This window comes from Callithrix jacchus, chromosome 6 (assembly GCF_049354715.1).
Source record: "Callithrix jacchus isolate 240 chromosome 6, calJac240_pri, whole genome shotgun sequence".
Classification (NCBI taxonomy): domain Eukaryota; kingdom Metazoa; phylum Chordata; class Mammalia; order Primates; family Cebidae; genus Callithrix; species Callithrix jacchus.
Genome location: NC_133507.1, coordinates 3,729,072 through 3,752,887, shown reverse-complemented (window position 1 = coordinate 3,752,887; position 23,816 = coordinate 3,729,072). Strand labels below are relative to the sequence as shown.

Here is a 23,816-nt window from a genome sequence, read left to right as displayed (position 1 = left end):
GCAACTTTGTTGGTTATTTTTTTTCTCTCTCTGGTAGCTTTTAGAATTCTTTGCATACTTTTTGTAAAATTTGATTCCAGAAAATTATCAGCCATTTAAAAATATATATTGGCATATGGCACACAAACATAAAAGTTCAGAAAATATAAATACACAATTCGTGATATAGTACAAAGTTCGACAATTTGTGTAGCACTGTGTAACACTACCCAGGAGAAGAAAATGAAAATGCCAACGCCCCAGAAGCATCGCTTATGTCAGGGGTCAGCAAATCAACAAACAGGAGTTATCTCAACTTGACAAAGAACATCTATGAACAAACTACAGTGTCCATCATACTTAATGGTGAAAGAGCGGATACGTTCCACCCGGATTAGGAACAAGGCAACACAGCGCTGAAAGATCTAACCAGTGTAATAAGGCAAGAAAAAGAAATAAAAGGCACACAGATTGAAAAGAAAGAAATAAAACTGTCCCTATTTCAAATGACACAGTGGTGTACGTAGAAAATCTCCAGAAATATCAAAAAAACTCCTAGTACTTTAAAATGTTTTAAGCACATCACAGGACACAAGGTCAACACACTAAAGTCAATCAAATATCTATATAATAGCAAGGAACATATAGAAACCATACCACTCACCATCATTTCAAATTACACGATATACTCAGATATGCACGTAACAAAGCATGTACAGGCCTGTATGATGAAAGTCATAAAATGCTGATGAATGAAATCAAAGTCTTAAATAAATGTAAAAACACATTGTTCATGGACCGAAAGACTCAACATATGAAGAGGTCAATTCTCACCAAATTGATCTATAGCCTTCACGTAATACCTATCAGAATCCTATAAAAGTTATTCGTATTTGCATAAAAAGAACAGAACCTGAAATCACTAAAACAATCTTGAACAAGTAGTAAAAAGTGAGAGGAATTGCTATACCTTGTGTTAAAGCTTGCTACATAGCTACACTGATCACGACAGTGTGGATGTGGCAGAAGGACAGGCACATAGAGCAATGGAATAAGACAGCAAACTCAGTAACAGACCCACAAAAGTAAGCTCCACTGAACCTTAGAACTCCAGGGCTCAAGTGATCCTCCAGTCCCAGCTTCCTGAGTAGCTGGGACTACAGGCACACACCACCACCACGTCTGTTTTATTTTTGTTTGTTTTGGTACAGACAGGCTCTCAGGTTCTTGCTGTGTTGCCTAGGCTGACCTCAAACTCCTGGACTCAAGCAATCCTCTTGCCTCAGTCTCTCAAAGTGCTGGGATTGCAGACATATCCCACTGTATCTGGCCTGGATTGGTTTTTTAAGGTTTTATTTTATTAATAATTGACACATAATATCTGTGTATACTCAGTTGATTTTTGACAAAGGTACAAAAGCAATTCAATGAAGGAAGTACAGCCTCTCAACCAATGGCCCTGGATCAGTGGGATGTCCATAGGCAAAAAGAGGAACCTCAGCCTAAACCTCACGTCTTACACAAAAAGTCACTCAAAACGAACCACAAACTCAAATTTAAAATGTAAATCCATAAAAGTTTTAGGAGACAAATACAGCATAAGATCTTTGGAGTCTGTCACTAGGTTGAGTTCTCAGACTCAACATAATAACACTATCCACTAAAGGGAAAATCAATCTATTGGGTCTCATTTAAATGGAAAATTAGGCTCTGTCAGCCCCCATGTGAAAAGGATGTAAAGACAGCTACACACTGAGAGAAAATGCTTGCAAACCACATGTTTGGCAAAGGATTAGTATCTAGAATATACAAAGAGGTCTTAAAACTCAGAGTAATACAATCAATCTAATTGGAAAATGAGCAAAAGTCGTGAAGATATTTTTCACCAAAACGCATATAGTAAAAATGACAAATAAAAAGATGAAAAGATGTTTAACTCAACAAAATGAAAATGAAAACCACAATGGGCAATCACTGCATACATACAGGAATGGCTGAAAGAAAAAATCACTAACACCGTCAAACACTGGCATGGATACATACACACATTGCTGGTGAGAGTATAAATCATACAACCCACATGAACATTTGTTTGCCAGTTTCTTATAAAACTGAACATGCAATTACCACGTGAGCCAGCCATGTACTCCTTGGCATTTATCCCAGAAAAATAAAAATCATAGTCATAGCAAAACCTGTAGATGAAAGTAACTTTATTTGTAGTCACCTAAAACTAGAATCAGCCCACATGACCTTCAATAAGTAAACTGATAAGCTGTTCTTTAAGATTAACATGAAATACTACTTGGAAATACGGAACAAACTATTGATACATGCAATACCTTGGTTGCATCTCCCAAAACCTTACATACTGTATTTTTCAATAATATAACACTCCTTTTTTTTTTTTTTGAGACAGAGTCTTGCTCTGTGCCCCAGACACAGTCTCCACTCACTGCAACCTCTGCTTCCTAGGTTCAAGGGATTCTCCTGCCTCAGTCTCCACAGTAGCTGGGACTATAGGTGTGCACCTCCACACCCAGCTAATTTTTGTATTTGTAGTAGAGATGGGGTTTCACCATATTGGCCAGGCTGGTCTTGAACTCCTGACCTCTCATGATCTGCCTGCCTCGGCCTCCCATAGTGCTGGGATTACAGGTGTGAGCCACCGCGCCCAGCTATAACATTCTTTTAAATGAAAACATTTTAGAAATGAAGAAAAGATTGTGGTTGCCAGGGAGCTGGGGGAAGGAAGTAGGTGTATTTGTAAGTGGACAACAACAAAAGGGGTCTTTGTGGTGCGGGAACTGTTTGGTGTATGTACTCTTGCAGTGGACACACAAACCTACACAGGTGAGAACGTTGTGTACGGCCCAAGAAACACACACAATTGAGTCTCAGCAAAACCGGGGAAATCTGAATAACATTGATGGGTTATAACAATGTTAACACCCTCGTAAAATTACAACATTGCAAAACGTTGTCCCTGGGGAAAATGAGGAGCTCAAAGGGGTTTTCTGTACTCTTTTTACAGCTGCATGTGAATCTGCACTCATCACAGGAAAATTTTCAATTAAACCATTAGTAAAATTGGTGCAGACCAGCGCATCGCTCCCAGTAAAAACAACTTATTTCTCAGCGAAAAGAGCTCTACCTTATGGCAATGCTAAAAAGGGACACTGAGTTAGTCACCCCTCAAGATGAAAACCATTTGTGATTTTCCAGTCGTGATTTACAATACCCTACAGACCAAATACCACACGCTGAGCCACATTTCACTTTCGGGAAATGTCATGTCATTCCTGTGAGTTAAATGCTAAGGAGATGTAATTATTTTCTCTCTAAAAGGCAGTCTAAAGCATGCACGGGGAAAGTTATTCCAGGAATGAACAAGCAAAGCAGACACGAGGAGGCTCCTGTGCGCTTGAGTTCTTCCGGTATCAGCGTTCTTACCCTAGGATGTGCACAGTCAAAGGGGACTTCATTTCTCAGTAGTCCAATTTGATTCTGCTAATATGCTAGTATAGATCGTATTGGACTTTTTCTCAAATATGTTAAATCTTTTCATTTTTGTGCCATTCCATAAATGTACCTTGTATTTGGCATTGAGTCAATGATGCGCTGGGCCTGCTGTGCCCACAGGGCCCTCCGGGAACTCCTTACACGCAGGTCATTTAGACCTCCATGTCTGGACCCCACAGTCCTCATCACAGTCAAGGGGGCAGAGAGTGGGGCTGAGCCAGGAGTCGCTGTCCAGCAACAGGTCCCTGCAGGTCGCCACCCCAGGCGGGGGCAGCATCCACGGGATTGGACGAGCTGACTCATTCTGATGCCTCAGTGAGAGCCCTGAAAGGGCCAGACACCCACACACAGGTGTCTGCACTTGCCCAGAACGTTCCTGAAGAACCCATGAGGCAGTGTGAGCCTGAGGAACAAAACCACGAAGAGGAGAACAGACGGAAACTCACGGGCAACGGCAGGAGAAGCAGAGCCAGTGCGCACAGAGCAGCGGAAGCCCGAGCCAGGCGCCGAGAGGGGTCCTGAAGCCTCAGGCGAGGCGCCAAGGTGGTCTGAGGCTGGGAATGGGCGGTCAGTGCCACCCAGGCCGTCTTTGGGATTCCTGAACTGTTGTGGAGACTGGAGCAACTGAGATTTCTCACTCTCACATTTTCAGTTCTCTGTGGGGCCTGAACATGTGGAAATGGACCCAAGTATTTGGGATCCTTGATCAAGTGAAGGGAACAAGTGTTTGTTTCTTTTTTTTCAATTGATTTTCCACATCTGCTAATACTGAAGCCTGGGTCCTGAGACTGGCTACACGTGTGTAGGTCATGGGGCCAGAGGGGGCCCTGCAGCGGGCCCTACATGAGACAGTGATCACGTCGCTCTTCCAGGGATAGGAAAAACCTGGAGAAGGAAACTGGAAACTTTTCTCGGCCCTGCTGGGGTCGAGCCGTGAGCTGCCTGTGGCCGGCTGGGAAGTTGGAGGAAGCCAGGGAACTGTGTTGGCACAGACCCAAGGAGGACCTGGGCCTGCTCCACAGTGCCAGTCATTCTCCAGAGCACCTGCTTTATTGGTACTGAAGTGAACTTGGGTCTGCCCATCTGGGGTAGCAAAAGCAGACACTGACATTGGGATTTGCAGCAAGAGAAAGTGAGGCATTTCTTATAGGGCACAAGCAAAGAGAATCGGGCAGCTCACGCTTCATGCCCCAGTGGCTTCCAGGCCAGGGTTTTTAATGGCAGGGGTAAACTTCAGGACAGCACAAGTTACAGGCAAAACCGCAAATCTCTACATAGAGGTTAACTATTGGTTTGAACTGAAAAGGTGGGATATTTTGAAGTGGGGTTGCAGGTCACAGGTAGATTCAAAGATTTTCCGATCTGCAGTTGATTAAAGAGGGAAGCTTCGTCTAAAGTCTTGGGGTCGGCAGAGAAGAATGTTAGGTCTGACCTGTGAGCATGACTTCCTCCAGGGCCCTCAGGAAGGAATTAACAACAAAGAACCGTCGCTGGAATGCAGTCCGGTCCCCCTGACCTGAGGTCTCTGTGCCAGCAGATGCCTTTGCTGGAGCTCTGGGTTTCTGGAAAACAACTCGGGGATATGTGCTCCCATGTCATCTTTAATGTCTATGGGGACATCTTGTGACTTTAAGGCCTCGATCACCTTCTGCTTATCAGGTTGCAAATTTCTCCGGGATAGCAGGGTCTGGGGTTTCCCTTGGAGGAACCAGGGGTTTTCCTGTATTTCCACGCTTGTGGGGCAGGAGTAGCAGCCTCCAGGAGACGTCCCTGCTGTGTCTCACTATTCCCAGCTCTTTCGCTATTGTTTAAGGGCAGCATGTTCTCTCCTGTGCTTTGGGGGCCATGCTCAGAGGGTTGATCCCTCTGAGCGAAGAACGGGGTCCTCGTTTGACTTCCTGGCTTGTCTCAGGCTGATGCAACACTGGCCTACATTCTTCCCCTCTGATGCTGTGGAATCACATTCACAAAAGCAGCTAGAGACCAGCACAGTGGAGATCATTCTCAACTCACATACATGTTCTCCTGTGAATTTTAAGGGAGGTTTGTGTCAATTAAATCACAACTCAAATCTCATTATTATTCTTTTAAAATGATTTTTTTTTTTTGAGATAGAGTTTCGCTCTTGTTACCCAGGCTGGAGTGCAATGGTGCGATCTCGGCTCACCGCAACCTCCGCCTCCTGGGTTCAGGCAATTCCCCTGCCTCAGCCTCCCGAGTAGCTGGGATTACAGGCGCGCACCACCATGCCCAGCTGATTTTTTGTATTTTTAGTAGAGACAGGGTTTCACCATGTTGACCAGGATGGTCTCGATCTCTTGACCTCGTGAGCCACCCGCCTCGGCCTCCCAAAGTGCTGGGATTACAGGCGTGAGCCACCGCGCCCGGCTGATTTTTAATGCAGATTAGGACAGTGTTGCCAGAATTACAATACGGTTTAGTAATATCTCTTTCGGAGCTACTGATGTGTCATGACTTCCGTGCTCTTAGGGCTGCCTCTCTCAAAGCCTGGCCCACCGTTCATTCCTGCTCATACGATTTCATCCAAACTTCAACTGAACAACTGTTAAATGCAGGCGCTGTACGTGTTGGAAAACCCAGCAATTCTCTTCTTGGCCCTTTTGCCCTTAAGGCCTTTGTTTCCATTCTAAACCGTAAATTTCTTTCGTGTTATTTTTCTGACTTAAAAAAAATGTAAATCACAAAGTTGCATGTATCTTACATTTTAGAAAGCCTAAAATGTTTTCTCTTTGAAATGAGAGATATATTTAGCTTTCCTTCTTTCAAAGTTATTTATTGATTTTATTTTGTCACCCGTTGTAACTTGTATTTTTTTATTTTAATATCCTTCTGGAAAGATGATGGATACTGCGCTGGAGGCGTCTGCCCACTCACTGTGTGTCACCCTTCGGAGGGAGGAGTACTGGGGGTCACGGGAGAACTGAATGTGCATGAACGCTGGGTTCAGCCTGCATTGTATGCAGACGTTTGTATAACACGAAAGAAAATAATATTCATCCATATTGACAAATATATGTGCAAAATGCTGTCCAAGAATAAACAAGAAATTGAGGGAGGAGCACAGGAATAGATGGCTGAATTTAAAACGGGGAAGCAGGTTTTTCAGAATCCCTTAATACTTCATAGTGTTCAACTACGTGAGCGTCTATTTGCTTAAAAATAAAACAAATTTTTGATGAAGGAAGCTTATGGAGTGTTGGGCTCCACATCATGAGTTGAATCAGAGTTTCTCACGTACGCAGGAGCTTGCTGTACCCTGGACGCAACGCACAGGGAGGAGAGCCTGCTGGGCCCACTAAACCCTCGGACGTCTAACTGCGGGCGGGGACAGGGCCCACAGAAGCCCAGCAGGGCGAGTCTGAGCCATCGCCTGAGAGTCTGGAAACCGTGTGACAGTGGCATTAAGGAGCAGAAGATGCAGACACGGTCATAACAGGAGATGAAGCTCTGACGGAGGACACTGGCAGCTCCTGCCCCACAGAGTTTCAGGGATGCACGGAGGAGCTGGGCCACACTGACGAGCCCCCCGGCAGACCTCCCTGGTGCTGACCCTAACGCGGTGAGGCTCGGGCTGCCTCATCATACCAGCTCTAATACTTCAACCCTTCCTGGCTGCGCTCCTTCCGTCATTGCCCATGACTTTCCCTCTGTTCTCCTCTTGGCAATTTTGTTTCTCAGGCTCACACTGCTGCGTGGGTTCATCTAGAACTTCCTGTGCATGTGTGCACCCATGCGTGTGTGGGTGTCTGACACTCACTTTTAGGGCTCACACTGAGGCATGGCAATGGGTCTGCTCCTCCGTCCTGTGCAGGTCGCACCCCACTTGGGGAGGTGACCTCCAGGCAGCAGCTCCTGGCCCAGCCCCACTCTCTGCCCCCTCGACTGTGATGAGGACTGTGGGTCCAGACAAAGGTCGAAGTGACCCAAGCCTAAGGAGTTTCTGAAGAGGCCCGTGGGCACAGCAGGCCCAGGACAGCATCGACTCCACAACAAGGACAAAATACATTTATGGAATGTCACACGCACATCAAAAAAGATTGACCGGTTTTGACATGTTTGAGTGAGTGGGACGATGGGCTCTATAGCCTCTCTCCCCATAGCCTGGCACACGTCTCTGCGTCTCTGGCATGTCATCTCTTCCTCGCCATAGTACCTATCCCGTTTTGCCTCGAGTCAGGCTCATTTGTGTGTAGCTCCATTTTACCCGCTAGATGGAAACTCTTTTAAGGTTCATAGTGTTGCCATTATTCCTGGCACCTAGCAAAAGGCATACACACCGCGTCAATTCAGCAGATACGAGTCGCACTGGTTTATCTTGCTGCAGTTTATAGTGTTTCGTTACAGCAGTCCACATGGACTAAGACAATGGGGAAATCGTGACGATTTGGGGACAGGTGCAAGCAACTTCCATCTGCACGGACTCACAGCATGCTACCTTCTCGTAGTTCTAGTATAGGGAACGTCTTTGCCTGCCCCACACAAAGGCCATGGTAAGGAACGAGATGCCTCCCGGGTCATGCCTTCCACAGGCTCATAGTCCTGCGTGGGACTGAGTGCAGCATGTTCCCAAATGGGATTGGTCTGTGCCCACGGAGAGAAAGGCCAATTTTGTGTCATTCTTTTATTTGCAGTGGAAACTGAGCAAGCCTCCTTCATCCTTCTAGTGTTAGGGAAAGGTACTCTTAGAGAGACCCAGAGACACGAACCTTGCTGGATCTGAACCGGGTGTGAAGGTGGTCTCTGCTTGGAGTGAGCGATAAGGCCCTGCCCTTCGCTGGCCCTCTGCACTCTGAAGTGGGCTCAGTGGCTGGGTGTGTCACACATAGGATATCTGTGTGGGCTGAGTAACAGCCATACATTCTCCTTGTCCTGGTATCCCTGGGGTCTATCCCTCATTCTACCGAAGGTGGATTCTGCCTCACTCCAGCTGGGCAGGCTATGTGACCCGCTTTGACCAACAAAACATGGCAGATGTGCTGTTGAAGACTCTGGGCCTGGGCCTTAAGAGACCTTGCAGTATCCACCTCTCCCCTCACTGCCCAGAGGTCACTGAAGCATCAGCAGATTCGGTGTCCAGCAAGGGCCCACTTCCCCATTCACAGAGGTGTCTGTGTCCACATGTGATGAAAGGGCTGAGGGACGTCTCTGGGGCCCCTGTGATAAGGACACTAACCCATCACGGGGGCTTCAGCCTCATGACTTAAGAACCTCCCAAAGGTCCCACCTGCTGACACCGTCGCATCTCTGATTAGGTTTCAATATACGGATTTGCAGGGACCACAAACATTTAGACCCTAGCACTCACAGTGCACACAACAGCCTGGAATGTGGCATCTGCAGACCTCTCGCACACCCACACGTCCAGCCCCAGCTCAATTTTGCAACTTATTGCCCGCTGCTTCCCTCATGAGCCTGTATTCAGCCTCAGGTTTTCTAACAGTGCTTCCTCTGTGCTGTGCTGTGACTTCTGCTAATTGCTGTTTGCTCTTCTCATCCCTGTACCAGCAGGAACGCCACCTCCCTGAACACCACAGAATGTACCGTGTACTTTTCCAGTATCCCCCGCCAGAGCTGCTCTCTCTCCTCGGTGCCCCCACGTCAAACCCAGTCTTCTCTGTCCCCTCCCAGCCAGCACGATGACTTCAGCACAAACTGCAGAAGAGACGGGCAAGGCGAGACCAGTGTCACAGCACCAGGCAAATAAGCCGAGCAGCACAATTAGACTCTGAAAGCCTCGGGTTCCACGTGTGTAAAACGGGTTAACAGTAACTTCCTCGCGGGGTCCACATGAGGACTTGGGGAGGCCACGCGTGTGAAAGCAGACAGCCCCCAAGCACTAAGCACGCAGTCCACGGTAGCTATTAGCAGCAGTCCCAGCAACGTCAGTAGCACCAGTACCAGGGGGAGTGTTAACACAGAATTCCCTCCCAGCAAATCTACCAGCTGTGACTTCCGAACATGCTTATTCTGTATCCCATCTCCCTCTCGTTACTAGGAATCAGGAATACACGTCATTGCAGTTTCTCTCAATGGGTGCGTCTTTCTTCCTTCGCGCACGTCATCTGGGACAGGAAAGCTGTGCAAACTGGACCCGTCACACACGGAGCTCCTGCATTCTGCTTGCTTGCGTCTCTGGGCTTGTATCTGATTGCTACCTAACCGCTGGGCCACGCGCCCACCATTTGGAATAGATAGTTTGGATTCTAGGGAAGAGGATCAGCACCTTGTAAAGTGCACTTATCTCTCTCTCTCTCTCTCTCTCTCTCTTTTTTTTTTTATTTGAGACGGACTTTCGCTCGTTACCCAGGCTGGAGTGCAATGGCGCGATCTCGGCTCACAGCAACCTCCGCCTCCTGGGTTCAGGCAATTCTCCTGCCTCAGCCTCCCGAGTAGCTGGGACTACAGGTACGCGCCACCATGCCCAGCTAATTTTTTGTATATTTAGTAGAGACGGGGTTTCACCATGTTGACCAGGATGGTCTCGATCTCTTGACCTCGTGATCCACCCGCCTCGGCCTCCCAAAGTGCTGGGATTACAGGTGTTAGCCACCACACCCGGCTAAGGTTGCTGATTTTTATGGCTTGAGTTTTATCCCTTCAAAATACATATGTTGACATTCTAACACCCAGCACCTGAGAATGTGATCTTTTTGGAAACGGGGTCACTGCAAATACATTTAGTTAAGATGAGGCCGTACTGGAGTAGGCTGGGCCTAATCCAACAGGACTGGTGTTCTTTTAGGAAGAAATGATTCAGACCCAGATACCACACAGGGGAGAACAGCATGTGAAGATTAAGGCCACGGTGGGAACCACGCTGTGCAAGCTAAGGACTGCCAAGGACTGCTAGCAAAGCACCGGAAACGGAGAGAAGGGCGTGAGACAGATTCCCTCGCATTGTCTCGGGAGGGTACCACCCTGTGGACGCCTTGAATTTGGGTGTCTAGACAATGTGGTTCTGTGGTTTGAGTCGTGCAGACTGTGGTAGTTTGGCACAGCAGCCCCACAAATGAATACACTAAGAAATGTAACAATCGAAAAATAAATTTTTAGAAATACATTTGTCCTTAAACAATTTAGAGGGTTGTTTTTTTCTTTTTGGCCAGTGTAAAATATATTTTGAGAGTCATGCTAAATCCTATCAAAAATAACAGAGTAAAGATAAAAAAATTATAGGTTAGCTATCTTAAAAGTCGATGTGCAAAGAAGGCTTGAGAGTTACTAGCAGGGAAATTCTAAGGTCTCAATGCTGCACTGTGCAAAAGGAAAATGAAATAAAAAGCTGGTTATACTCACACATATACCTACCCTGTGCAAAAGGAATGCTGGCAGGACGTGACTGGCTCTGCTATTAATTGTACCCAAAGTGGACACAAACCACAGCTGGAGCGGGGGATATACACAGATACACAGGGAATATGGCACAGGGGCCTGCAAGTGCCGGGAGTGGAAGTGAGTTTGTGTGTTGGATTGGGGGGAAATTGTAGCAGTTTAGGAAAATAAATGCCAGAAGCAGTGGCCCAGATGGATGAGATAAGGGCTTTATATAGTAACATTAAAAATGTTCTTGCATCCCAGCACTTTGGGAGGCCGAGGCGGGTGGATCACGAGGTCAAGAGATCGAGACCATCCTGGTCAACATGGTGAAACCCCGTCTCTACTAAATATACAAAAAATTAGCTGGGCATGGTGGCGCGTGCCTGTAATCCCAGCTACTCGGGAGGCTGAGGCAGGAGAATTGCCTGAATCCAGGAGGCGGAGGTTGCGGTGAGCCGAGATCATGCCATTGCACTCCAGCCTGGGTAACAAGAGCGAAAAAAAAAAAAATATATACAACATCAGAATATGTCCTCCAGGTTCTAGAGATGGGGGAGGTATGTTTCTCTCTCTTTCTCAATAATTCAGCCAAAATAAAATCTGGAGAGACTGCAAAGACAGCTCCTAGAAACTCTGAAAAGTAGATGTGAGCCTGTCAGGGGAAGAGCTAGAGAGCCTGAAATCCACTCAGAAAGTGAGTTTCCATTTAGTCGGTCTTGTATTCCTCTCCTAACTCAACATAGCCTGAAACTTGGAAGTGAGCATCATGGTGTGGATACAGTGAGATGCAGAAGAAATCCTCCAGTGTGGGCTGGTAGGGAAGCAAGGGACCTCTCCCAGAGACTCAGACAGTGGAAGAAATTCCTGGGGTGTCTTCTCCTCTTTTCCTCTTTCCTGCCACACAGTAATTTAGTATCTACTATAGCACCTCACGTCAAAACGATAGCACTCAGGTGTCGTACCACCTGCAAAGCCAAAAACATTTATCTTGCCAGCTACTGGAAACTCTGGAAAGTACAGGAAAAGTGTGCTGATCTGGGTGAAATATTCTGATCCTACACACTCCGTTTTGTGAGTATGCCACAACTTAATAATCTACCTCTTGGCTATTTTGGCTTCTGTTTCTTTGTTTTGTCTGTTTTCTCGCATTATAAATTGTGCCGCTATAAGCTGATTTGTGTGTGTCTCTGGATGGACATCAGCAAAGTTTCCTGAGGCTGTGTACCCTGGGAAATGCCAGGTCACTGGATGTGGTATACTGCAACTTCCCCAATTTTTAGTTCACTTTTTCACATTTTCTACAGTAACTTTTGATAAATAAAATTTCCCAATTTTAATAGAATACACCTACTTTTTTAGTAAGTGCATTTTGTATCTGACTTAAGAAATTCTTTTCTGTCACAAGCTCAGGAAGACATTTTGGAATGGTTCATTTTACGTGTCAACCTGACCAGGCTAAGGCATACCCAGAACCCTGGTAAACATTATTTGTGGGTGAGGGTATTTCTACAAAGGTTAGCATTTGAATCTGGCTGAGTAAAGACAATTACCCTCCCCAGCGTGGTCTGACCATCATCCAATTCGTTGAGGGCCGGAATAGAGCGTAAAAGCAGGGGAAGGGCAGATTGGCTCTGTGTGTTTGAGCAGAGATAGCATTGCCCCTGGCCCTTGGACCTCAACACTCTTGGTCCCATCCTACAGCCCCCCACTGGCCCCCACTTCCACTCCCACCTCAGTTCTCAGGCCTTCAGACTCAGACTGAATGACACAACCCGCTTCTCTCGTCCTCCAGCTTGCACTCTGCAGACCCTGGAACTTCCCAACCTCCGTACTCAGGTGAACACATTCCTGTATCAGATCTCCTGTTGGTTCTCTTCCTCAGGAGAACCCTGACTAGTAGCTATCTGTATTCTCATATTTTACCAAAAATAAACAAGGCTTTGGTGTTTTGAGTGGAATTGCTTTGAATTTTAGATTAATTTGGGGAAAATGGCATCATTATTGATTGTTCTCATTCATAAATATGTGATACGTCTCCAATTATAGCTTTTCTTTTATGCCTTCAACAAGTTTCTTTTTATAATTCAGTGAATATGGAGCTTGCATAGCTTTTGGAAGGTTTTGTAGTTTTCCTCCGTCTACTAAAAAGCATAAGAAAATGTTTAAGCCTCGATGCAATTAGAAACTGAGAAGAATTAAGCTACTAAGGGTGCAACTCTGCAAGCACGAGGCATAGAAAACAGGTCTTATGGGGCCAGGCGTGGTGGCTCAAGCCTGTAATCCCAGCACTTTGGAAGGCCAAGGCGGGTGGATCACGAGGTCAAGAGATCGAGACCATCCTGGTCAACAAGGTGAAACCCCGTCTCTACTAAAAATACAAAAAGTAGCTGGGCACGGTGGGGCATGCCTGTAGTCCCAGCTACTCAGGAAGCTGAGGCAGGAGAGTTGCCTGAACCCAGGAGGCGTAGATTGTGGTGAGCCGAGATCGCGCCATTGCACTCCAGCCTGGGTAACAAGAGCGAAACTCCGTCTCAAAAAAAGAAAAGAAAACAAGTGTTATGGTGAACCCACACAGTGAAAGAGTATGAATCGCCTAAAACACTAGCTGAAGGGAAGCCATCCTCCAAACAGAAGCATCCATTTTTGTACTTTTAAGGGAGTGAGAAATAAACTCCTTTTGCTTTTAAGCCATTATAAAATTTGGTGTGAATCTGCCAAGCCACGCAACATTAATCTAATCCACTGTCCTCCAATTCTAAAAGTTGCAGACAGTCTTGAACATTTAACAACACAGAGACACAAATATTGGCAAGGAATTAAAATTGGGAAAAGTTCTAATAATTTTTTTCTTGTAAAACATTTTTACCAATTAATTATAGGTTTACTTGGAGTCACAAGGCAGAATTGTGTTATGCCATCGATCACTCAATACTCTTGTCAGATATATGCTTCTCTGGCAGCCATAGCAGACTTCACACCTTGTGCTAAATGATTAGTCCTCCTTTTCTAAGACAGATAGTACCCATTTCAAAAGCATGAAGACTATAGCTTCGGGACAGAGGATTTGAATTCTCATAGCAGAGGTTGTAATATGTGATATCATGAGCTTGTATTTATTGTCCTAGGAGGCTGAGATTCCTGATCTCTTGATAGGGATTACGTATCTACCCAGAAGGCCTACTGGGACTCCAATTAGCTAATGCATACAAATTGCTTGGCTGTCAGTAAATATTATTTTCCTTTCTTTATGCCTTTGTGGAAACATTTCAGGTAGAGAAGAAGCATGACATACTTAGAAGAACTTTGAATATTTTTCCACCCACTAATTTATATTCTCATTAGCGTAAAGAACCTAATATTGACAGCGCCATACTTTATAACAAAGATGTGAAACTTGTTGATTATTCTTTCTCTCTTTTACGTTGACTCATTCTATTGCTCATTAATTCGCCCATGAAATGCTGATTGAGCAGCTCCTCTGTTTAAAGGCTAATAACATGGTTCTCTCCCTGGGTCACAGAGCTTGGTTTGCTGATGGTCCTATTCACTGGAGTAGAATGCCTTGCCATCCGGGCCCTCCTCACTTCACCCGCCAATGAACCGAACTCATCATACTGATCGTATTGTAGTGGAGAGCTGTGTGTTAAAATGATAACCATGACCCCCAGTCCTGAGACCAGCCTTAGCTTTGTGCCTTCTTATCTCCGCGGATGCAGCAGACAGTCGCCTCTAACTGTTAGCTTGCCTCAGACATTAAGAATAAAGTCATATTTAGCATAATCTAGGTGTCACTCTCCACATTGCATGGGTGCTAACAAACATTGTAAAATTGTTCCCATGTGTCAACAATAGTAATCCGTGGCCCGTTATAGATGACAGCAGGTGTCAAGGAGCCTGCCTCCTGGAGATTTGTTTGTGTTATTTATACCCCTGGCTTCTACAGTCATTGATTATTCTACGTATCTTCCTCCCACAAGTGCATATACAAACAGACTAAGGAAACCTCAGTCAAACTTGGAAATTTCCTTTGTAATATCTGTTGTAAAGTAAACTATGGTAAGTTCCTTATTGTCTATCTGTTAAGAATTGGGATGCTGAGCTGGATTTGATTTTCAGGTAAACAAGGAATTAGCCAGTCATCAAGAATATAAAGGGAACTTTGGTTACCAAATAATTAAAATGACGAAAGCAATGAACGTACACCTAAGCCTTGAAGGCTCCCCTGGCTCCGATTCACAAGGCGCAGGCTTCCGGTGTCCACGTGCGACATTCTAAACGTCAATTATCACCCTACACTGGTTTATTCAATACCTTCTGATTGACCTGCTTTATCTAGATTCTACATAAGCCTTTGTACTAAACTACAAACACTTTGTATTTATGGGAAAATGTCCAGTTGGAGATCACAGATTAACTGAAGATTATCTTCCTTAAACTTTTCACCATACTCAGAGACTTATTTTTCTCCTTACACTTTTGTTTCCTTCATTTGGGAAACAAAGCGAGTCGCTTTGTGTCACCTTTCTACCGCGTCTCATTCTATCCTACGTCATCCACCGCCGTTGTACCACCAAACCGTGTGCTGCCCTCTCTCAGAATGCCCTCCTGTTCTTTGGAGATAGCACTGCAGTGCTGTAGTGCTGTTATCGCAGATGCAACCCTCAGGCTTAACGCCTGCATGGCTTCTGCACCTGGGGACATCCGGGAGACCTTTGCGGCCACCTAACCAGACACGCTACCAGGCCTTCCAGCACCCTGTGCCAGGTGCTCGTCTTCCTGGCCTGTATTAGTCTGTGTCTCATCTCTTTATATGACTGTTTCTTCTAGTAAACTCAACTCCTCAGCTTAGAGGTCTTATTTTGTGCAATTTCTTTCAGTCACCAGTATCCGATACACCACGTGGACACTTAAAGAATACATGGAATAAATGAATGAAGCATTTCTTCCAGTGTACAAAACAACCGAATAAATGAATCAATTCATTCTCAACTAACAAACAGAAGAACCGAGGAAACCGTTAGTCAAGTGACTGCCTGGTTAGCACGGAGCTTGGGATGGCCACCAACTCGGACTTCATCATTCTAGCTGGCCTTGAATTTGTTAATTAAGGAAACAATCGTTTCAATGCTCTTGCAGCAAACTCTAACATGTCTACTTAATCGGTAAAGGCAAGACCTCAGGGTACACTGGAAAACTAACTTCCCGGGTTTCTGCTCATTTCCAAAATTAAGCCACAAATCACTGACTTGAAATACCTTTCACAGCAGCAGCCGATACCATCTAGGTATGGTTTAAAACACAAATCTCAATATTTCTTTTCCTTGAGATGAAATAACAAATAGAAGACAGATTTTGCTATGATTTGAGAAGAAAGATATCAGTGTCTAGATTAGCGCATATAAAGCAGTTCACTCACTTTTAAGATGCGATCTGTTTCTGCTTAAAATGTCTTCTCACGGAAGGGAGCGCGCAAACGGCCCCGCTGCGGCAGCGCCCGCGAGCCGAGGTACGTGTCAGGAGAACCGGGCCAGGTCCCGCCGCAGATCGCTCACGTGGTGCAGCTGGACACATGTTCTGGGAGTCAAATCAGCATATCAGATTCAATGACTCTGAAACTCTCTTCCAAGTCAAATAGCCTGTTATTTGTGCATTCCAATGTGATCGTGCCATTTATTTGAAGTACCTCTGCCTACAGGACATTAGCTACTAGTGACACAGGTACAGGTTAGAATTAAGTGTTTAAAGAAGCAAATAAACCTCTCACTGCAGTGGCAATTAAAGCCCACCCGGTCCAGTTGTGTGCTTTGTCCATGTGCTTCAAGTGGCAGTTTGGTGTGAATTTTTGGTGGCGATGCTTCATGGAGCATCTGCAGATGTGCTGCCACTTTGCAGAGGTCAGATGGCTTCAGTAATTCAAGACTTCACAACAACTCCTTGCCAGTGAATCTCCAGTGAAAAATAAGACGAGGGTCTGAGCTCAACAGAAAGATTCATCTGCCTTGCGGACTCACTCAGCCACGATACCCCATTTTGTAAAGAGACTTTGGTTCAGTGAACCGCTCTCATTATGTTTACAAACAGAAGAATGCTTAAAAATCTATCATTATACTTGAGAAAAAGCAGATGAGAGATTTTATCCTAATACTATTTCATCAGTTTTCTAAATTGAAACAGAAAAGAACCTGTTTTTGACTTCTGTATTTATTGAAGAGTTGTTCATTATGGATGACTGCTCTCTAAAGGTATTTTACACATGGTGCTTTACACAGAGCTGAATGCATTTGTTACGTAGTTGAGAGTTGTATTTTTTTCCTAATGCAGTTTCCAAAATAATGTGATTGGCCCTGAACAACATTAAGAGTGGATAATGGTAGAGAATAATAATAAAGATGAACTCCTGGCTGGGCGAGGTGGCTCACGCCTGTAATCCCAGCACTTTGGGAGGCCGAGGCAGGTGGATCACGAGGTCAAGAGATCGAGACCATCCTGGTCAACATGGTGAAACCCCGTCTCTACTAAAAATACAAAAAATTAGCTGGGCATGGTGGCACGTGCCTGTAATCCCAGCTACTCGGGAGGCTGAGGCAGGAGAATTGCCTGAACCCAGGAGGCGGAGGTTGCGGTGAGCCGAGATCATGCCATTGCACTCCAGCCTGGGTAACAAGAGCGAAACTCAGTCTCAAAAAAAAAAAAAAAAATGAAGTATAAAAGTGACTGGATTCTATTTTGAAAAGGTTGATACTTTTGTTTCCCAGAAAGTCATTGCTCATACTAACATACCCCATTACCTTGCTCATTCATGCCAATGTCGCTTCTTGGTTTTATGTTAGCCCCTTAAGGAAAACATTTTTTTCTACAACTCATGTCACGTTAAGACCTGTGGCAGTGCTAGGTAAAATTGGGAATATTGTAACATACACGATCTGGAGGTGACAGGAAAATGTATATACTAGGTTCAGCTATGAAGCAATTTATTTTTTCATAAATAATTTACAATCTAATTTTAGGCATATAAACAAAACGGGAAGTGCACTAAGGTAGTCCACTTTGAGGCCGTGTACCTGCCGTGAAATCGCTAGAAGTGCATTAAGGTAGTCCACTTTGAGGCCGTGTACCTGCCGTGAAATCGCTAGAAGTGCATTAAGGTGGTCCACTTTGAGGCCGTGTACCTGCCGTGAAATCGCTAGAAGTGCATTAAGGTGGTCCACTTTGAGGCCGTGTACCTGCCGTGAAATCGCTAGAAGTGCATTAAGGTAGTCCACTTTGAGGCCGTGTACCTGCCGTGAAATCGCTAGAAGGCCGTGTACCTGCCGTGAAATCGCTAGAAGTCCATTAAGGTAGTCCAGTTTGAGGCCGTGTACCTGCCATGAAATCGCTGCCTCTATTTACGTGATTTTCAGAGCCGCCTCTGTAATTATCATCTAACCCAGCACATATGCTGCACATAAAACGACTGGTCTCTAAATATGTGGTATACTCTTAGAAGCTCAAATATTTGACACCACAAAATGTGAGTATGGCCCTAAAGCCGCAGATGCCCACGGGAGCTAGTCCACGTGTGTCTGGCCCTGCTGACCCTCAGGAGGGACGGGGCGTACCTGGTTGAATGTGTTTATTAAGTACCTGCACAGGCAGCCGTTTAGAAAAGTTGACACTTAAAACCACTATGCCATGGTTGCGGTGGAAAGAGGAATCCAAGAGACTTGAGGTGCTTGACACACCCAGTGCCTTCAGCAGCCACCCGCTGGGATGCAAGGATGGTTAACATACTCAGATCAATAAATGTGATTCATCACATAAACACAACTAAGACAAAAAACACACGATTATCTCAATAGACACAGAAAAGGCATTTGATGAAATGCAACACCCTATCATGGTGAAAACTCTAAACTAGATATTGAATAAACATACCTCAAAATAGTAAGAGCCACCTATGACAAACTTACAGTTAACATCATATGGAATGGGTAAAAGCTGGAAACATTCCCCTTGAAAACCAGCACAAGAGAAGGATCCCTTTCTCACCACACTCCCTACTTGACATAGTAATGGAAGCCCTGTTCAGAGCAATCAGGACACAGAAGTAAAGGTCAAGCAAACAGTAAGAGAAGAAGTCAAACGATTCCTGTCTGCGGATGACATAACCGTCTACCTAGAAAACTCCATAGTCTCAGCCCAAAGCCCCTTAGGCTCACAAACAACTTCCGCAAAGTCTTAGGATACAAAATCAACATGCAAAAATTACTAACATTCCTACACACTAATAACGGTCAGGCCAAGGCTGGGCACAGTGGCTCATGCCCGTAATCCCAGCACTCTGGGAGGCTGACGTAGGCAAATCACTTGAGGCCAGGAGTTTGAGACCAGAATGGCCAACGTGGCAAAACCCTGTCTATACTACAAATACAAAAATTAGTCCGGCATGGCGGTGCATGCCTGTAATCCCAACTACTTGGGAGGCTGAGGGGTGAGATTCACTTGAGACCCAGAGGCAGAGGTTGCAGTAAGCCAAGATTGCATCACTGCACTCTGGCTTGAGCAAGAAAGCAAGAATCTGTCAAAAAAAAGAAAGAAAGAAAAAAAAAAAACCAAACCAAACAAACAACAACAGAAGAGGCCAAGAGCCAAATTAGGAATGCAATGTCATTCACCATTATTGCCACAACAAGAATCAGATACCTAGGAAGGCTGCTAGAAGAAAACAAAAAATAACCAAAGCGGGCAGAAGACAAGAAATTACTAGAATTAGAGCTTTCACCGGTGAAAGGTCTCTACAAGGAGAACTCCAAACACTGCTCAAAGAAATCAGAGATGATGCAAACAACTGGAAAAAACCCTCCATGCTCAAGGGTAGAAAGAATCAATATTGTTAAAGTGGCATATAGCCCAAAGCAATTTACGAATTCAATGTTATACCTATCAAACTACCAATGATATTCTTCACAGAAGAAAAATATATTTTAAAATTCATATGAAACTAAATAAGAGGCCGTATAACGAAAGCAATCCTAAGTAAAAAGTAGAAAGCTGGAGTCATCATGTTACTTGGCTTCAAAATATACTACGTTGTTGCAGTAACCAAAACAGCATGGTACTGGAACAAAAACAGACACAGACCAATGAAACAGAACAGAGAGCCCAGAAGTAAGACCACATACCCACAACCATCTGATCTTCAAAAGCTGACAAAATCAAGCAATCGGGAAAATACTCTCTTTTCAATAAATGATGCTGGGATAACTGGCTGGCCATATGCAGAAGATTGAAAATGGATCCCTTTCTTATACCATATACAAAAATCAACTCAGAAAGGATTAAAGACTTAAATGTAAAACCTGAAACTATGAAAAGAAGCCTAGAAGAAAACCTAGGCAATAGCATTCTAGACATAGGAAGGGGCAAAGATTTCATGATGAAGACGCCAAAAGCAATTGCAACAAAAACAAAAATTGACAAAAGGGAGGTAATTAAACTGAAGAGCTTCTGCGCAGCCAGAGAAACTATCAGCCGAGTAAACACAACCTACAGGACGGGAGAGAAGTTCTGCACACTCTGCATGTAACCAAAGTCTAATATCTGGCATCTATAAGCAAATTTAAAAAAACCCTTATTAAAAAGGGGGCAATGGATATGAACACTTTTCAAAAAAAAAAAAAGATATATATGCAGCCAACAAGCATATGAGAAAAAGCTCAACATCACTATCATTAGAGAAATGCAAATCAAAACCACAATGAGACACCATCTCACACAAGTCAGAATGGCTATAATTAAAAAGTCAAAAAACAAGAATGACATGATTGTATATCTAGAAAACTCCATAGTCTCAGCCCAAAAGCCCCTTAAGCTCGTGAAAAACTTCAGCAAAGTGTCGGGGTACAAAGTCCACAGACAGAAATTACTAGTATTCCTAGATGCCGTAACAGGCCAAGGCTAGCAAGGGCCTGGAAAAAAGGAAACGTTTATTCATTGTTGGTGTAAATTAGTTTAACTGTCCTGGAAAACAGTGTGGTGACTCCTTAAAGAGAAAGAAAACAGAGCTACCATTCAACCCAGAAATCCCATTACTGGGTATATACCCAAAGAAATATAAATCTTTCTTTCTTTTTTTTTTTTTTTTTTTGAGATGGAGTTTCACTCTTGTTACCCAGGCTGGAGTGCAATGGCGCGATCTCGGCTCACCGCAACCTCCGCCTCCTGGGTTCAGGCGATTCTCCTGCCTCAGCCTCCTGAGTAGCTGGGATTACAGGCACGCACCACCATGCCCAGCAAATTTTTTGTGTTTTTAGTAGAGATGGACTTTCACCATGTTGACCAGGATGGTCTCGATCTCTTGACCTCGTGATCCACCCGCCTCGGCCTCCCAAAGTGCTGGGATTACAGACATGAGCCACTGTGCCCGGCCAGAAATATAAATCTTTCTAACATAAAAATACATGCACATGTATGTTCTTTGCAGCACTATTGGCAATAGCAAAGACATGGAATCAATCTAAAAGTCCATCGATAAAGAAAATGTACATATATCTCATGAAATACTATCCAGTCATTAAAAAGATCAAGATCATGTCCTTTTCAGCGACCTGGATGGAGCTGGAGTCTGTTATCCTTGGCAAACAAACACAGAAACAGAAAAGCAAATACCACATGTTTTCACTTATACACGAGAGCTAATTGATGAGAACACATGGACTTACAGAGGGCAACAACACACACTGGGGCCTACTGGAGTCTGGAGGGTGGGAAGGGGGAGAAGACCAGGAAAAATACCTAATGGGTGCTGATCTTAATACCTGGGTGATGAAATAGTCGGCATAACAAAACCCCAGGACCGAGTTTACCCCTGTAACAACTATAACAAAACTCATATGTACCCCCGAACTGTCTTCAAAATGAGAGAGCGAGAAAGAAAGAGTCCTGGAAGTCTTTTGGACGACACTTACCTGTTACAGTAGGTAGCCAGGCAGAGGTGAGCAGGGCAGGAGAGGCAGCTGCTCCCACCAGGAATGTGAGTAGACCATCAGGTGATGGGCAGGCAATTATTAAGCTGTTTTTCCAAAGTAATAATGGGTCGCAGCTGGTGCCAGGGAATCGCTGTCTCCCAGTAGACAGAAAACACCTGAAACTGGTGATGGGTGTCTGGATCGGATCTCAGGGTCCAGGTGAGCATCCTTGAGCATGCTCACTAAGAGGCAAAATGGCAGTCTAAACAGTCTGTGACCTTCCTCTGGGAGCATTCCACTGGTAGGGGGAAAACACCTCAAGTGAACATATGCACAATTCCAGTGAACCCCCTGCACCTGCGCCCCCTCCCAAGTGCTGGCAGGCCACTGCTCATGCAAGAGTCCACCCCAAGGGAAGAATCAGGGGAGAAGTGGCACCTGCCGGATGTATGAGACCCCCCCGCAAGTTGACCGGCCGCGGTGGCTCAAGCCTGTAATCCCAGCACTTTGGGAGGCTGAGGCGGGTGGATCACGAGGTCAAGAGATCGAGACCATCCTGGTCAACACGGTGAAACCCCATCTCTACTAAAAATACAAAAAATTAGCTGGGCATGGTGGTGCGTGCCTGTAATCCGAGCTACTCAGGAGGCTGAGGCAGGAGAATCGCCTGAACCCAGGAGGCGGAGGTTGCGGTGAGCCGAGATCGCGCCATTGCACTCCAGCCTGGGTAACAAGAGTGAAACTCCATCTCAAAAAAAAAAAGAGACCCCCAAGTCAAGGTCAAAACATGCATTGACACTCAGGTTGCCCCTCTGGCCTCCATCCAAGTGTACTTCACTTCCTTTTGTTCCTAAAGATTTTTAATAAACATGCATTCCTGCTATAAAACTCACCTCAGTCTCTCACTCCTGCTTTTGCCCCTCACTCGAATCCTTTCTTCTGATGAGGACAGGGTTGAGGTGGCTGAAGACCTGTACGGATTTGCCCCTGCTCGCAGTGCCCTTCAGCAGTCTCGTTTGGCCACTCCCTTAGCACTGGCAAGCCTCCCCTTTCACAGCACTTTGCCAGTGGCCACAGTTGAGACGTGAAATCCCGAAGAGCAGGAGCAATAGGCTGTGTGGCTTTCCCCACCTGCCACACTCACTAATTTCTTACTGTCACTCACCTGTTTGGAACACATCATTATCTTTCTCTCCAGGGCTGGGAGTGGTTTGGAAAGCCCCTGCCAGGGTGTCCTAAGTAGATGTTATTTATTTCCAGCCCATGTAGAGGTCAAGGAAAAGCTTCCTCTTCACCCTCTGAAGGTTCAGTGAAAATCAACTGACAAAAGATAGATTAACAGGAGAAAAAGCATCCGAAATGTCATTTTGACGTACATAGCATGGGAGAACTGAAGGAGACTGATTATAATAACCCAGTGGGGAAGAGAAGCATATGTACCTTTTTCATGGCCAAAGGGGTGATCAGGAGTGTGGACATTCTTTTGAGGGGCAGCAATCATCAGAGACAATGAATGTACCCTGGAGATAGAAATGCATTTGTCAATGATTGTCTTTGGAATTTGAAAGCTTCTGAGAGGTAGGCATTATCTAGTGAAAAGTCCTTTTGGGTATGGTTTCATTCCCGGTCTTCTCTTCTGAGATAGATAATGAGATTTCAGGAAGAGAACCGAGTTAGTTAAGATGAGAAGTGTTGACCTAAAAAGAAGCAGCAGAGGTGAAATGAACATAAGTAGACGGTTTATTTGGGCCAAGCTTGAGATTGCAACCCAGAAGCACAGATTCGAGTTGCCCTGAATACCAACTCTGATTAGGAGTAAGTGGCTTTTTTTTTTTTTGAGACTTAGTTTCGCTCTTGTTACCCTGGCTGGAGTGCAATGGCACGATCTCGGCTCACCACAACCTCCACCTCCTGGGTTCAGGCAATTCTCCTGCCTCAGCCTCCCGAGTAGCTGGGACTACAGGCACGTGCCACCATGCCCAGCTAATTTTTTGTAGTAGAGACGGGGTTTCACCATGTTGACCAGGATGG

The 23,816-nt window shown here is 45.1% G+C and overlaps 1 long non-coding RNA gene across 11 annotated transcripts in view; it reads right to left on the bottom strand.

The window, feature by feature from the left end:
* LOC103793569 (uncharacterized) overlaps window positions 1-23,585 on the bottom strand; it is a 179,387-nt gene extending 155,802 nt beyond the window's left edge. For 5 of the 11 annotated variants that reach the window (XR_013536501.1, XR_013536502.1, XR_013536498.1 and 2 more), the window contains exons 1-4: window positions 23,226-23,584; window positions 22,679-23,105; window positions 21,786-22,083; window positions 16,256-16,413 (exon numbers count right to left, since the gene is read on the bottom strand). This is a non-coding gene — a long non-coding RNA (uncharacterized LOC103793569). Of the gene's footprint in view, window positions 1-16,255; window positions 16,414-21,785; window positions 22,084-22,678; window positions 23,106-23,225 lie in introns of all 11 variants that reach the window. The other 6 variants (XR_013536497.1, XR_013536509.1, XR_013536505.1 and 3 more) reach the window with 2 other exon arrangements.
* Between the last annotated feature and the right edge of the window lie 231 nt (window positions 23,586-23,816).